The 17690-nt window shown below is 34.6% G+C and overlaps 1 pseudogene; it reads left to right on the top strand.

Moving 5' to 3' along the window:
- Nucleotides 1–17690, top strand: part of LOC143386690 (axin interactor, dorsalization-associated protein-like) — a 36767-nt pseudogene that overhangs the window by 16655 nt on the left and 2422 nt on the right.

Genomic DNA, 17690 nt, shown 5'->3' with positions numbered 1-17690 from the left:
AGAGTAAAAATCATGGGTTGCCCAATTAATAATGCTAAATATTCACCTTGAAATAATTGCAGGTAGTCACTAGGAACCCATAAATTGGGAAATGAAACAATAAATTTCATAAAATACTTTTCCAGATACAGATAGAATTGTATAACATCTGTCTGTAGGCTTACATTCCAGAAAGTAATCAACCAGGACACAAGAGGTGATAGCATTATGTTGTTTGATGACTTCCCTGAGGAGAGAGTCTGCTGTGTGTGTGTGTGTGTGTGTGTGTGTGTGTGTGTGTGTGTGTATGTGTGTGTACACATGTGTAAATACACACACACACACACACACACACACATATATGCATGTATATATGTGTGTACACATATATAATAAATTTCATCATAAAAGGAATATTAGAATTATAACCTTGTTGCTACAAACCTTACCAGTGTGATAAGTATTGAGGGAAATCTACTTAGGATAAAGAATAAGATGTGATTATCTATTTCTCTTTAATTAGTCATCTTCAGTATCAATCTTTTAGTTAAAATACTTCAGGAGAAGAGGTATTCTCTTTCACCCTATATCACCTAGGACCTTGTACATTGGAGAACTATTTTATGGTTCATTTTCTATCAGGGCTCTGAGACTTTCCTTGGAGATCTTACAGTACTCTGAAAATACTGGTACCTGCAGTCCACTATGGACATTTTTATTTTGCTAAGACACTCAGTAGTCAATTGCATAGTCTTGAAATGATAGTGAAGCTCGGAATTTAAAATACATATATTAATGTGTGGTTAATACATTATAAAATACGATTAAAAGTATCAATTTAAGATATAACATATAAGACTAACTAATATATAAGACTTAATAACATGTAGGACTAAGATATAAGATATAAGACTAATGTTTGTCTATGTCTTTATTCTAGTCCTAAAGAATATTCTCACATATAATAAAGAATTTCCATTTGATGTTCAGCCTGTCCCATTAAGGTAAATAAATAAGCATCCATATTTTGTCTTCTGATTTTATTATCTATTTTATGCCTGTTTTTTAAATATTTCTGGATTTTTTTCCCTATCAAATTTGGTATTGGTGATATGACTGATACCATTGGTAGCAATGAAATGATTGACATTGACATTTATATCAACATTAACCTAATAATCAGCATCTTATCTGGGAAGTTAGTGGCTTTGAGGGTTAGCTGGTGTATTAAGTGGAGTAGCTCACTAATTTTTCTGTCCTTTTTTATATAGGAGAATTTTAGCCCCTGGTGAGGAAGAGAATTTAGAATTTGAAGAAGATGAAGAATAAGGTGGTGCTGGAGCAGGGTCTCCTGATTCTTTTCCTGCTAGAGTGCCTGGTGGGTACAAAAAATGTACATTATATAATTCAAGGTCAGGTGTTTGGAACTTACTTTTGTACTTGTTAGTGGCAGGTAAAACATCTCCAAGTTTGCCAATCTTAAGCAAATTATCACGGCCATTCTGTTAGCGGTAGCTATCGGTTTATTGTGAAAGTATCTTACTATTTGTGTCAGGGATCCTCAAAACATCCCATGTTTAGTGATTGGCTAGGAAGACCCACAGGACTCAGCATATAGCTGTACTCACAGTTGTATTCTGAGTCATTACAACAAGAAAACACAAGAACAAAATCAGCAAAGGGTAAAGGCACACAGACAAATTCCAGAGGAAACCAAACTTCTAAGAGTCCTCTTCCAGCAGAGTCAAATATGTACTCGATTCTCTCAACATTCTTTCACACCTGTGAAATGAAAAATATTGTCTATTGGGGAAGCACTGTAGAGATTCAGTGCACAAGACACTTATTGGGGTTAGCATGAACCAAAACTACAGACTACAGGAAGAAAGCAAGTGTTCAGCACAAACCATATTGTTTGCATGGGCCGTTTAGGCACAGTGATCTTCTTAACAGGGCACGATGGGAATCCTGCTGAAATCCAGGTTTCCAGATGCTAGCCATGGACCAACATTGTAAGTAGGCTTTCTAGAGTAACTGTTTGCTATGTTAATTATTTTCTTTATATATCTAGCTGTTCTTTAAATAATCATATATGATTGTGAAACCTGGACCTGGAGGAACAGATACTAAACAGTTTCCCTTAACAGGGAAATAAAGAATACATAGCAAGTCCTTTTTATTTGTGGAAGATCTTAACAAGGTTGTAAAATACCCTAGTCAAGCACCCTGAGTAAATTTTTTGACTCTTCCACTTCTATACTTTCTTCTGTTCTTATACAGTGCACAGTTTTTACTTCTGATGAACTAGTTCATTTTTGGAAGTGTAGAAATAACATTGTACTATTGTGATGCATTTTTTAAAAGACTCTATGCTTTATGGTATAATTAAATATAATATACTTATCATCCAGAAAACTTCATAATTAAAGTCAGATTCCAGTAATTTAAATACTCTTTGGTAGAAGACGTTTGAAATATAAACAGTATAGGCTTAGACAAACAAGATACCTGCGCTTTTGAGTCTAACATCTGCCAATCAGTAGTTAAGTGACTGTACTTAATTCTTTATAAAAGGAGATGTTGACAATGCCTAATTTGTAGGGTTACAGTAAAAATTAAGGCACCACATACAAAGCATTTGGCATGATACTTTTCATTTGCTGGTGTAGTGGTGGCTACTGTATTTTCATTATCACCTCTAAATGGTGCTAATGTCCTACACCATAGGATTATTGGAAAAATTACAGTCACTATAAAATGTTATTGTTAGTGTTTCTTTGGTACAAGGTAAGTATTTCCAATCTGCTTATCCTTATGAAGAAAGAGCTATATTTTACTTGTCATATTTGTAGGAAATTTCAAGATTGCTGAGATGATGAGGTAAATAAATTTGCTAAAATTTTTCTGTATTTTTTATTTCCTTTTCAAACCACATGCTATAATTGAAATAGATTCCAGTTCTATAAATTTCTGGTTTGGTTATTTGTTCACTAGCTATACTTCTGTAGCAAACAATATCCTTGAAACAGATGATATAAGTCATGAAATGGACAGATTTAGGTCTTTATGGGGTTCAAGTTGCTGAGTTGAAAAGAAAATCTGTAAATTAAGTCTATTTGCTATGAAAGATTAAGCCCAAAGTAATCAGATTTTTGTATTCTGATATAGCATTTTGGTATTTTATTTCAGAGATACAGAAAGCTCACTAAACCCTTCTATTCCCTGAATTATTTTCCTCAAAGTAAGAAAGAGTACATATAGTTCAATTGGCTATATTTGATTTTCGATGATATTTTCAAGGGCCTGTGTCATTATAAAATTGAAAATGTCATTGAAGGACAATTTAACCTTTAACTTAATTGTAGAATGGGAAAAAATTGTTATACTGTGGACATCCAAGATTTCAGTCGTGATAAGGCTGTTGTGTCTACATTATCATGGCAGGGTGCTTCTAAGAATTATAACATTTTTATTACGTTTATTTTATGTAATTTATATAATTGTAAGTTTGTTGTACTTTTTTTTTGGTACTGAGGATTTAACACAGGTTTACTTTACCAGTGAACCACATCCTCAGCCCTTTTTATTTTTTATTTTGAGATAGGATTTCACTTAGTTGCTGAGGGCCTCACTGAGTTGATGAGATTAGTCTTAAACTTGGGATCCTCCTGCCTCAGCCTCCCAAGTCACCTGGATTCCAGGCTTGTGCCATAGCATCTAGCTTATTGTGCTCTTTTTAAAAAAAGATTTATTAAGGTGTCCCTTACATATATAAAAGGCATCTTTTTTAGTGTGCAGCTTTATGAGTTTTGACAAACACACATGCTAAACACTACTTCTGTTAAGCTAATGAGATGAAGTATAATATATAAATATGGTATGACCAAAAGTTGTTTATTCCCTTTTAAAATTAAAAATGGATTTTTATCCAACGTTTCTTGAAAAGAATAAAAATTGTTAAACCTTTCTTTGACATTAATATCATTTTCAAAGCCTTCAATTCTCATAAGACAAACAGTAACTTTTGTGTACTGCTTTAAACACTAACTGGCTTAAGTCCAAATAGTAGTTTAATTTTCTTAAGGTAATCTCAGTAGATTTTATTTAAATAGAGGATATAAATTTATAACTTATCATTTATTACCTGAAAATTTATTTATCATGTTGAATATTAAAGCTTCTAAATGATAAACCAAAGTAATAGAAATTAAAAAAAAATAGCTGGCCAGGATTACATGCTTATAATCCTAGCTACTTGAGAAATTGAGGCAGGAGGATTGCAAGTTTGAGACCAGTGGGGACAACTTAGAGAAAATTTGTCTCAAAATAGAAAGAACTATGGATGTAGCTCAGTGGTAGGGTGCTTGCCTCACTTGTGTGAAGCCCTACATTCGTTTCCTAGTACCACATGCACAAGTAGCCATGACACAATTTTAGACAAAATTTTAAAAAACATTTCTGAGTGACCTAAACATAAGCCTAGCAATTTCAACATTATTCTAGATTTGTATTTGTTATTCATCTTTTATATAGTCTTAGATATCTACAAAAAATGTTTTTTTGAAACTCAAAATGAAGAGTGAATCTTTCTTCTTTAATATCAAACCTGTACTTGTTTCTTTCCTGCATAAATATTCAATTCTGAGTTGAACTTGAGAGTTAAGCAAATATGGATTTCATTTTCAGCTAAAGTGCAGTTTTTTTCTTACCCATGCATATAGGAAGTTGAACACTGCAACAAAATATACATTGCTGTTCCATGAATATTAAGGCATCCTTATTTCACAGAATTTCAGAATATATCTAGGGTTAATCAGTAAATACCACCAAAGTGTGCAGTTAGACTCTGGCTCTCTGAGGACTTCCTTCCTCTCAAAGTCTCAAATTCTCAGACTGAGCCAAACAGTCAGAGCCAGAGTCCCTCATCCAGTCATGTACTTATGTTGAAAGGAAAGGAAAATACCATTCAATGTTATCTGGTAGTTCTCCTAGCTGTTTTTCAATAGTTTTAAGGCTTGTTAATATTCTATCACTCTCAAGCAGTTTTGGAAACATTTTAAGATTTCTTTTTTTATAATTTGTTTCTTGTTTGTTTGTAGTACTGGGGATTGAAGTTGGGGGTACTCTACCACCTAGCTACATCCCCAGCTCTTTGATTTATTTTTTTAGTTTGAAACCAGGATTTTGCTAAGTTGCCCAGCTGGCCTCTCCTGCTTTAACTTGCCAAGTTGCTGGGATTACAGGCATGCACCACTATGTCTGGCTCAGTTTTTTTTTTAATCCATGAATCTTGTCACTTGAATTCAAAAAAGGTTTTCTCCAGAGCTTTGCAGAAATTGGTTCATAGGAAATGTCTATTGAGTAGGCTCTTCATCAAGGCTCTAAGCAACATCTGGCCTGCTTTTTCTTGAAAGTGCTCTGGCCACTCAAATTTTTAACCCAGCACCTGTAGTAACTCTTCCTTGCATGCTAAATAGCATCTGTGTATGAAACATATACCCACTGATTAATCGTAGGTTTTGTGAGAGTATTTATTATTTTTTTCCAGATATGATGGTGACACTTAAGAATTCAGCCATTATCCAAATCACATATTTCTGAACACAGAAAAATACATATTTCTAGTACCAGTCAATAAAGAAAATAAAAACAAGAACATACTCATATAACCTATATACAAACAACTTTAATCAGGTATAATTTTTGACAGACTTAGAAATATTATTATTTGAAGCTAATGACCCCTAAGATTTTTATCAAACTTTTAATGTAATTTCAAAGTGAACAAACTTCTTATGATTTTACTCTTTATTTTGAAAGGTTGGAGCAGTTCCTCAACTACTAATTAGTTACCACCCAAAAGAAATTGTGCATGTGTTTTTATATTTTCACACAATTTTTATGTGTGTACAAATTGCAGATGTGCAGTACAAATTGCAAAATTTTTCTCTTGCTAGATTTTTAAGACCCATTTCATGTTTTGTGCCATCTACAAAATGTTATGACCAAATAATGATTTGACAATACCATTATTTTAAATTATGTTAAAATTATCCCAAAATATTAGAAAATATTATTTTATATATATCCTTTTTATTGCATTTTAAAATTACAAAGAAATGTGCACTTAAAAAAAGTGTGTGACAGACTTTGAATTGGTTGTATCAGACATCTGAATTTAATTACAAGTATGATAAATCTAAAACAAAGAAGACATATATAATCATATACATATGATAATGCTTAGTTTACATTTTATATATCAGGTACATCTCTGTCCTAAAAGTATGGATAAAAATTTTGTACTTCTTATTCATGACATTTAATTCACCAAGCACCAAGGCAAAATGAACACTGACTCACCTCTTATTGAAGTAAATGCCTGTGACAAACATTTGTACAATATTATGTAAAAAGCCAAGCAAATGAAATTACTCAATAAGCAAACTCAAATCAGTGTTTTAAAAAAATATAATCTTTGGTAATTTTCCTCTTTTAATGTTCTGACCTAGACAATAATGTACTATTTTGGACAAAGACTGTCATGCCATTTTCAATTTTGGACTAGAAATTGTCCTTATGGTATGATATGAGATATAAACAATAGCAATTTTTAAAAAGCAAAAATAAAAAGTTGAAAGAAAAAAATGACTTCCCCTTCTGCATGTGAGGACAGGGTCTTAAGAATCCCACTGACCTTCATATCCATGTCACTCCAGATTCATCTTCAGGCTGGTGGTCCTTTCATTGTCTGATTCTCCATGATCTCTATGGCTACAGAGAGACTATTGAATGTGAGGCCATCCTACTTGATACTCAGACCTTCATTTTTCTCAGCATTCTCTTGGAACAAAGAAGTTGCGGTCGGGGGGTGAGGGGCTTCAGATGCTCTCCCATTGTTTTTCTGTACCTGTTGCAGGTAGAGTGGTGCTTCATTGCTTGGTCTGTGTCAGTGCTGTGGGGTGCCCAGCAGAGGCAGAGGCCTTACTTGCACAATTCCCTTTCCTCTCCACAGTGGAAGTGGCTGTAACATTCTTGGCAAGGTCAGACGCTTTTACACAGTTTTTAAAACATTCTTGAGTGAACTCATCTGTGTTTAACAAACAGCCATTTGGGGGATCCATAGCTACCTTCATAAATTGTTTTCCACAGATGAAGCACAATGAAATAGAGCAACTTGAGTTTTTACCCAAGTACTACCTGTTAATAAATAGTTTCCATCAACAAAATGAACTTTTTGGTGTCCCCTATTACAGTAATGTGGTGAAATGTTTCCAAACCTTCTAATTCATTGTCATTACTTTATCAGAGTTGTCTTTAGGTTTAGGCTTAGAATCTTCCTCTCACAGAAACTCACACTGAATTGAGTAATTCCTTACAACTCTTTTTGACACCAGTGAGAGCATGCTTGCTCTGGTTGGTGCATAAGAGGTGGTTGGGGCAGATAAGTCAGAAAAAGACGTGCTTTCTGTGTTCAGTACAACTTGGGGCTCACCAGCTACCAATGGCTTTCTTTGTCTTGCAGTAAAAACTGAAAGTGGAATTAACCAAATGAACACAGTCCTGCTGCTCACTGCTATTTGAGTGTTAAAGACCTATCATATTGCTATCTGGGCTACTCAGTCTCTGTCCATTCCTGTGAATGTGCATTGCCCAGTGTACAAAGTTCAAATGTTACTCTTTTTTAATCACTCCCTTACTTGGAGTTCTTAGTGACAGCTCAATAACATTCCTGGGATGTTATTGAAAACTTGGTTTGGACAGCTGTAGCCATTTAGAGTTTTCCATATTTAAAAGTATAAGGCATAAATAGTGGCCTCACAAAAATGTCTATATTCTAATCCTGGGAACCTGTGACTGTTATGTTACATGGCAAAAGGAACTTTGCAGAAGCTTGAGATGGGGAGGTTCTCCTGCAGTTCCTTTTAAGGCTTTAGGGACAATTAAAATAAAGATGTTAAAATGGGACATGATGGTTAAAAGCATGGACTCTGTAGCCAAACTACTGTGTGATTATGGATAATTTGTTTTTCTATGCCTCACTTTTCACCTCTGAAAAATAGAACTAAACTATTCTTGTGAGGATTAGATGAGAGGATTAGGACAGTACGTGGCACATCACAAATACTCACAAGTGTTAGCTATTTCTTATTTACAAAGCAATTCCATGTGGAAGAACATTTCTTCTGATCTCTGTTCTAGATCTGAGAGCAGATGATTTAGCTGGAATAGCACAGTTTACACTGGATTGTGTGTAGTGATTTCTTTCTTATCCTTGTTAGTCTTCAGATTTTATGAATGTACTTGACTTGTTCTCATATTACACTATGAAATTGGATATGTTAATTCTTCACTTATAAATCTTCCTTTTAATGCATTGGCTCAATTTACAACTATCATGGTTTTATCTTTGATGCAAAAACATGCACCCTTTTTCATCTAACCTGGGAGCTATAGATGGTATGGTATTATTTTAGTATTTGATCTTCTTTTATGTTTATTATTTCTTCACTCATTGATATAGATTCTCTAGCCATTTGTTTACTAAAGCATGATAACCTCTAGAACTGGAAATTCAGTCATTCATTCAATAAAATATTTCTTCAATAAAGATCTGTTTATTCCTTGTGCATACTATAAAAGGAACAGTTCCCACACCTTTCAGGATGCTTATTGTGTAGTCAGCAAGACAGAGCCAAAAGCACATGATTATAATTAGAGATGTGCACCAATGTCATAGGTTGGCAAAAAGAAGGGCTGAGGGAGTTCAATAAATCTAGCCAGATTTAGGACTCACTGAGTATGTAGGAGTTGACCATGCAGAGAGAGAGCACATCATAGACCATTCTGAAACACCTTAAATAGGCACCTTTCTATGTAATCTATGATCTTAATTACAGTCAGCTTCCTTCATCATGGAGCACAATGTTTGACATTCTACCTTGAATTAAACAAGAAATTCAGACTTGCAATCACTGCCTCCATATTAAATTATTTGAAGCATAATGATTACATTAAACTTACTGTGTAATCTCAGGCAAAAAGATTGTTGGTAAGGAATGTAGCATCAGCCCTACCATTTCAACTGAAAGATCTAGATGATGACAGGTTATAAAATTGACTCACCCCAAAGTAACAACAAGTTTAATATCAACTTGGAAAAAAAACAAACTTAACATCAAAAAGACTTTGAAAGTTGTAAAGCAATCGTCTTTTGACTGTCAAAAAAAGGGTAGTAAAGAGGTAAGACATAAAAGAGGTAACATTCTTGGGGGTTTTGGGGGGTGGGGTAGGGTGGGTTCTTTTTTTTGTCTTTTTTGGAACTAGGCATCGAATCCAGGATTTTGCAAATGCAAGGCAGACACTTTGCCACTGAGCTACATCCCAACCCAACATTCATAATATATAAAGAAAAATTTTAATGGTAATAACCAAAGCAGAATACATGAGAGGAACAGACAACATGAGCGAGTGTGCGCACGTGCGAACACACACACACACACACACACACACACACATGCACACCACACACATACATTTAAAAATACCCGTTAAACATATAAAAAGATACTCAACTTTATTTTTAATAAAAAACCTAAATTAAAGCTACTGTTGGTGAGTCTTAGGGGAAATAGGTACTTATTAATCACTGGTGGGAATAGAAAAATGGTAGAGTTCCTTTGGAGGGAAATTGAGCATTCTCTAACAACATATAAGTACATATTTTTGCCTTAGCAATCCCATTCCTGAGAATTTACTCTGAAGGTGCACCCGCAAAATGCAGGAAAAAGAGGGGGAAACACTTGCATATATACCAGATTCTCTGTTGAGGTGTTTTTTATAATGATAAAAAGTTAGAAATAATGTAACTGCCATATGAAGATTGACTGAATAAACTATGATACATAGGATGGTGTAGAAAATAATTCAGAAAATCTCCATGAACTAATGAGTGATTTTTTAAAATATATTATTAGCAGAATTTATCAAGGTAGTTCACATTAGCAGATTAAGGGGAAAGATTTCATAATGTTGTCAACAATGCAGAAAAAGTTCTCAGTTAAGTTTGAAATACAGCCTTGATTTTAAACAATTCTTGGCAAAGAACAGAAAAACATCCTTAACTTGATAAAACATGGCTACATGACATTTACAACCCCAAATCATTTAATGATGAATTTGAACAAAACAAGAGTGTCTATTACTTCTTTTCATCAGAATTGTTTTGGAAGCCCTAGCTACTGCACTAGGATAAGAAAAATGAAATATAAAAGGGGGGATGTTCTTTATTTGCATATTTATGAATATATAGAGAATATGCAAAAAAACCTATTCATAACTCATTAATAAGATAATGCGGTTTCTGGATATAAAATCTGTACAGACAAATCAATTCTATCTCAAACAAGTAATAGTTGTTAGAAAATGAACTATTATAATATATATAGTAGTATTAAATAATATCAAGGACCTTATTATAAATTCAACAAAAGAAATATAAGAATTTTATGTAGAAAATAAACCTTTGTTGAAAGAAAGAAAAGAATATCAAAAGGAAAAGAAACTGGAGTAATCTTGAAATTAGGGAAAAAGATGGAAGAGTGACTTAATAATTGTTATGGTTGGTGAGATGTTGAATTGTACGTTCTCTTTTACTTTTTTCATTTCTCTTGATTGAATTGTTTATGAGAATGCATTTTATAAAAACAGTGAAGTCATTATTCTTTTTTTCATTTGTTCATAATAGTTATTCTTGACATTAGATTCATTTGGACTAATTATAAATGCATGGAATATAATTTGCTCCAATTCAATCCCTTCACCCTCCCCATCCTCCCTCCCACTGTTCCCTTTGATCCACTTTACTGATCTATTTATTTACATTTTTTAAAATTAGTATCTTATAGATATTCAAAGTGATGAGTTTCATTATAGTATATTCACATATGTGCATTGGAAAGTTAGTTTGGGTTCATTCCACAGTTTTTCCCTACCCACTCCCCATTCCCTTCTTTTTCTTTTATTGATTTTATTTTTTTTTAAATACAGGACAATGGAGTGTATTACAATTCTTATTACACATATAGAGCACAATTTTTTATATCTTTGTATAAAGCATATTCACGCCAATTCACGTTATACATGTACTTGGTTTTTTTTTTTTGCATTACAATTTTTATTACACATATATACCACAATTTTTCATATCTCTGTTTGTATATAAAGTAGGTTGACAGGCAATTTGTGTCTTCAGACATGTACTTTGGATAATGATGTCCATCACATTCATTCCACATTCATTAGGAGGCTAATCCCCTGCCTCCTCCCTTTCCCTCACTCCCCTCTTCCCTATCTAGAATCCATCTATTCATCCCATGTTCCTCCTCCCTACCCTATTATGAGTCAGCCTCCTTATATCAGAGAAAACATTTGGCATTTGTTTTTTGGGGATTGGCTAACTTCACTTAGCATTATCTTCTCCAATGCCATCCATTTACCTGCAAATGCCATGATTTTATTCTCTTTTTAAAAAGTTCATTGTGTATATATGCCACATTTTTAAAAATCCATTCATCCACTGAAGGGTATGTAGGTTGGCTCCACAGTTTAGCTATTGTGAATAGTGCTGCTATAAACATTGATGTGGCTGTGTCCCTGTTGTATGTTGTTTTTAAGTCCTTTGAGTATAGTCCAAGGAGAGCAATAGCTCGGTCAAATGGTGGTTCCATTCCCAGATTTCCAAAGAATCTCCATACTGCTTTCCAGATTGGCTACACCAATTTGCAGTCCCACCAGCAATGTATGAGTGTACCTTTTTCCCCACATTCTTGCCAACACTTATTGTTGTTTGTCTTCATAATATCTGCCATTCCGATTAGAGTTGTATCTTAGTTTTGATTTGCATTTCTCTGATTGCTAGAGATGTTGAAAATTTTTTCATATATTTGTTGATTGATTGTATATCCTCTTCTGAGAAGTGTTTGTTCAAGTCCTTGGCCCATTTTTTGATTGGGTTACTTGTTTTTTCAGTGCTTAGCTTTTTGAGTTCTTTATATACCCTAGAGATTAGTGCTCTATCTGATGTGTGAGGGGTAAAGATTTTGTCCCAGGATGTAGGCTCTCTGTTCACCTCACGGATTGTTTCTTTTGCTGAGAAAAATCTTTTTAGTTTGAATCCATCCCATTTATTGATTCCTGGTTTTAATTCTTGTGCCATAGGAGTCTTATTAAGGAAGTTGGGGCCTAACCCATATGATGAAGATTAGGGCCTACCTTTTTCTTCTGTTAGACACAGAGTCTCTGGCTTAATTCCTAGGTCCTTGATCCATTTTAAGTTAAGTTTTGTGCATGGTGAGAGTTATGAGTTTAATTTCATTTTGTTGCATATGGATTTCCAGTTTTCCCAGCACCATTTGTTGAAAATGCTACCTTTTCTCCAGTGCATGTTTTTGGCACCTTTTTCTAAAATAAGCTGATTGTAATTTTGTGGGTTAGTCTCTGTGTCCTCTATTCTGTACCATTGGTCTACCAGTCTGTTTTAGTGCCAATACCATGCTGTTTTTGTTACTATTGCTCTGTAGTATAGTTTAAGGTCTCATATAGCGATACTCCCTGCTTCACTCTTCTTGCTAAGGATTTCTTTAGCTATTCTTGATCTCTTATTTTTCCAGATGAATTTCATGATTGCTTTTTCTATTTTTATGAGGAATGCCATTGAGATTTTGTTTGGAATTGCATTAAATCTATATAGTGCTTTTGGTAGTATGGTCATTTTGATAATATTAATTCTGCCTATCCCAAGAGCGAGGTAGATCTTTCCAGAAATAGTAAATGAATTCAGCAAAGGAGCAGGATATAAATCAACACCCATAAATCAAAGGCATTTCTGTATATCAGTGACAAAGCCTCTGAGAAGGAAATGAGGAAAACTGCCCCATTTACAGTAACCTCAAAAAAAAAAATAAGATACTTGAGAATCAATGAAAGAAGTCAAAGATCTATACAATGAAAACTACAGAACCCTAAACAGAGAAATCAAAGAAGATCTTAGAATATGGAAAGATCTACACATTCCTTTCTTAAAAGGAGAAAGGGAGGAAGAGGGAGGGAGAGGGGAAAGGTGGGCAGGGTCAGATCAGAATATGATAGCCCAAAGGGTGGGGTTTTGGCCTGCTGAGAACTTCTAACTGAAGGAGATTGGAATCCCGAAAGCAACCTAGGCAGCAAAGCCTCTGCCCTCCTCCTGCCCTCCTGTCCTTCACCCTTCTCTCCCAAAGCCTTCTCTCATAAAACCTAGAAAGCGCTATCTCTCTCTCTCTCTCTCTCTCTCTCTCTCTCTCTCTCTCTCTCTCTCTCCCTCTCTCTCTCTCTCTCTCCTCTACCCTCCCTGCTATTCCCTTCCTGTCCCCTTACCCTCCCTTACCCCCTCCCTTAAAAACCCTCATTTCAGACAGGACCTGCCTTAGGTCCAGAAGGAAAGAAGGCTATACAGAGATGCCAAGAAGAATCTGACCAGACAGGGCTTGCTAGGATCCTGGCAGCCTTTTACCATTAGCTCACACCCCCTTTCCAGTCATTTCTACATGGCCATCCATTCTTCATGGAACATAAACATAAAAACAGGAGTTTTCCCTGGATCTGTAGGTCTTTATTTCTGAAGGCTTTTAGGTCAAATAAAGTTCTATTAAATAAATGTTATGATTTTTAAAATGTAAAGATATATACTAGTTCATAAATTAGAAGAAGCAATTTATATAGATAGACTCTTTCTGAAACTCATCTGAATTTTTATTGCAGTTCCTGGACCTTTTATACAGCTATAGAATTAAGATACTGTATTAGTGATAAGAGGATAAACAGTTCGGTAAGACAGAAAACTCAGAAAGTGATTGCCACATGATTTATGATTGAGGTGGGACCGCAGATCAGTGGTGGAAAATGTCAGTCTTTTTAATAAGTAGTGCTGAGACAATTGAGTATTTATGTGAAATTGAATGAAATTAAAGCTCCTACTATACACCATAGACAATAATTCTGTGTGACATATAGAATTAAGTGTGTGGGGCTGGGAATGTGGCTCAAGCATTAGCATGCTCGCCTGGCATGCGTGTGGCCCGGGTTCGATCCTCAGCGCCACATACAGACAAAGATGTTGTGTCCGCCAAATACTAAAAAATAAATATTAAAACTCTCTCTCTCTCTCCCAATCTCTCACTCTCTCTCACTCTTTCTTAAAAAAAAAAAAAGAATTAAGTGTGAATGGCAAAACAATAAAATGCTTTCAAGATAATACCTTTATGATTTTGGAGTGGGGTAAGTTTTCTTAAATATAACATAAAAAGCACTGATTGTAAAGGAAGATATTAAGAAATTTGATATTACTAGCAGTAAGTATTTATCATAATCAGAAGACACCATGGCAGACAAAAGTCATTCTTAATATTCAAAACTAATACTTGGTGTTAGAAGTTAGCAACGGTTGCTATCTTTTGGAAGAGTGCATTGGATAGGGTGTGGGGAAGGACACTCCCAGGAGGCTGATCATATCTTTCCTAGATCTGATGCTAGTTATACAGGTGTATTCACTTTGTGAAAGTTCAGCAAACTGTGCTAACAATTTGTACATTTTAAAATGTATATGCTCTACTTCAACAAAAAGTCTTTATAAAAGAAAACTAAGAAGCTATTTGTAAAACATTTGTCCAGCAAAATAATAGAGACCTCCTACAGCTCAATAAGATAGACATCTCAATAAAAAATCGAGCAAAATATTTGAACACACTTCAGAAAGAGGAAATCATTTATTTGATTTATTTGAAAAGGTGTTCAACCTTATTAATCTTCAGAGGAATGCAAATTAAAATGATTGATCTCTTTATACCAAAATTGGCTAACATGAAGAATCTGAGAAAACAGTACCTAATGAGGAAGTGGAGCAATGAGAACACTACTGCACTTGGGCTAGGAATAAAAATTGGCACAACCACCTTGGGAAATGAATTGTCATTACATAGTAGGTATGGAGGTTGCTGCAGTCTCTGGCTGGGCACAAAATCACGAGCCACCACACAGCTTGTAGATTCAAACAGCAATTCTTTATTCCCGAACTCACACCGGCCGTCTGCAAACACGTTCTGGGGGAATCCAGGTTCTCTGCCCAAATCCACCACTCCACTGGGCTTCTGTCTCCCAAATATACTGTCTGACCCTAAGAACTCAAGAGGAACTCAGGCAGCAGGATATGCCCTATTCTAAAGGGGGAACACTCTAATCTCCTATTATGCTAAACCGGGGACACCCTAAACACGAATCCACCCTGGTCCTTGAGCAAGGTCACCTTTCAGGAGTCCTTCCACTAGACAGCATGGGAGTAGCTGGCAAGGAAATTGTCATACCTACTTGGCTGATGGCTCCCAGCAGAGGTAACATGCCAGGTGACTTAGTGATTCCTCTGTTTCAGAAATGGGTGCTTATGGGCACCAGAAGATGTTCAGAAGAGTATTTATAATAGCCTTGTTAACTATATCCAAACACTTGGAGTAATTCAAATATCTATCAACACAAGAATTTGTACATAAACTGTAGCATATTTATACAGCCATGTACTACATAATAGAATGAACTTTTCTGCAGAAAAAATCATATATGATATACATACATGTGAATATGTATGTATATAAATATCAATGTATACATATTCACATTTTTCATAAAATTTCAGAGGTGTTTCTTAGCTCTCTGAAGTTCATCCCAGATGTCCAGGTACAAGCCCCTCTTCTAAAAGTACCCTCATTTGTCAATCAAAGAAGATGCATAAAAAAGGTATTATGTATATATTTAATGATATCAGCCTGAGCCCATTTAGGTTTGTTAATGCAACAGTGGAATGCAGCCTCCAGGCCTTCCCATTCTTGCATTTGTCTGTATTGTCTTCATATTTGTTTAAATTAGAAAGTAATACATTTTTAACAGCATTGTTGAGGTATAATTTGTATATCATAACATTTCCCTTCTGTAAGAATAAAATTCATTGATTTTTGACACCTCTATAGAGTTTTGCATCTGTCACCACTATACAAGTTCAGAACATTCCCATCACCTCCCAAAATTTCCTCAAGCCACATTTGCCATCAATCAAATGTGTATTTTCAAATATAGTGTGTTGATTGCTTCATGTATTTCAAATAACTCATCATTAAAAATAGCATAACACATTGATGAATAGAAACTTGAAAAACATCAACCAAAATCTTTTGTTAAATGTATTTTGAGGTTCTGTATACATACTTGATTAAAATCAGCTTATTTGCATCTGTTCTCTACTGGTAGTTTCAAAAAAGGGAACATACTGAACAGTTGATTTCTTCCTTCATATGTTCTTGGTGGGTGAATGTTGTCATGTTGTTCTGGGTGGGTTTTAGTTTTAAAAATTTTACTTGGTTTTGGGGAAAATGTTCAGTTATACAAATGGCCCTTTTATATGGCAGTCTGTATATTACTACTTTCTTAGAATAAATCATACAAAATAGAATGAAGAATAGAAGTTAGACTATATAGTTAAATTAAAACATAAATATCAAATTGTAAATTATTCTTTATTAGGAGTAACTAAAGGAAAGAATGTATTGATCAACTCTGATATTAAATGTCTCAGACTTTAGAACAGAATAACAAGTAATTTAAAAGCTTTTCTTGTCTTTGTTCTACTACTTCATATTAAGATGCTGAGTATAATATAGAAGTACATATGGAATATAAATATTATGTGAGCATATTATACTATTATGTATAATTGGGCTTCCTCAAGTGATGTTTTTAACAAACTTTTATTATACATACTATACACTATTATTATAGAAATTATTATTTCTGCTTAAAGGTGATTGTATGGTTGGGAAATGCAGATATATTATGTGTAAAATTAAATATTTTTCTAAAAAAGTATAAATCAGATGTTCATGAATTTTGGACATAAAAATACATAATGCCTAGCTAGTTCTTAAGAGGTAGGCTATATCTTCTGTTTGTCAAAGTATTTACTCTGAAATATTGGTGGAGCTATCTTTTATTGAGGTTTCTCTGTTGCCAGGTACTTTATTACCAAGGTTGCCATCAGAACCAGGAATGACATTACTCACTATCAGGATTGAGAAAATTGGTCTGAAAGACCCTGGACAGTGCATTGATCCCTATATTACAGTTAGTGTAAAGGGTAAATAACTGGCAAATTGCATTATGTTTTTTCTCATATGGGACAAAGTTTTTGACAGGGGATGGTCTTGTATATGTGACAACTTACTTTAATGCATTCTATAATGAGGCAAAATCCTAGAAGAGATCATAACAGAACATAGTTCTGAAAGACTTACAAAATATATTTCCTACTTGCTTTTGAGTTTGTATAGATTTTTGCTCTTCAGATTCCAGCTAATGTGCGGACTAAACATACACATTGTCCTTAACAGCAGCTACAGCCTTCAGGATGTAGATTAACAATAGCACTCCTCACCTTCCATGGGTGTGTAGTTTTCTACACAAAGCCCCATGTCCTGTTTTCCCATCTCTCCTGCTTCAGCCCCTCTTCTTCCTGTGCTACTGAGGTATCTACATAGGTGAGTCCTACAGAGGCAGATGAAAATCAGGGGACAGGGAAGTAGGGTGCGTCCATAACATCCATGCCCTGAGAGCAATCCCGTGGGATGAAGATGTGA

This window comes from Callospermophilus lateralis, unplaced genomic scaffold, assembly GCF_048772815.1.
Source record: "Callospermophilus lateralis isolate mCalLat2 unplaced genomic scaffold, mCalLat2.hap1 Scaffold_109, whole genome shotgun sequence".
Classification (NCBI taxonomy): domain Eukaryota; kingdom Metazoa; phylum Chordata; class Mammalia; order Rodentia; family Sciuridae; genus Callospermophilus; species Callospermophilus lateralis.
The sequence above is the reverse complement of the archived record's forward strand: the minus strand, read 5'-3'. Positions and strand labels throughout refer to the sequence as shown.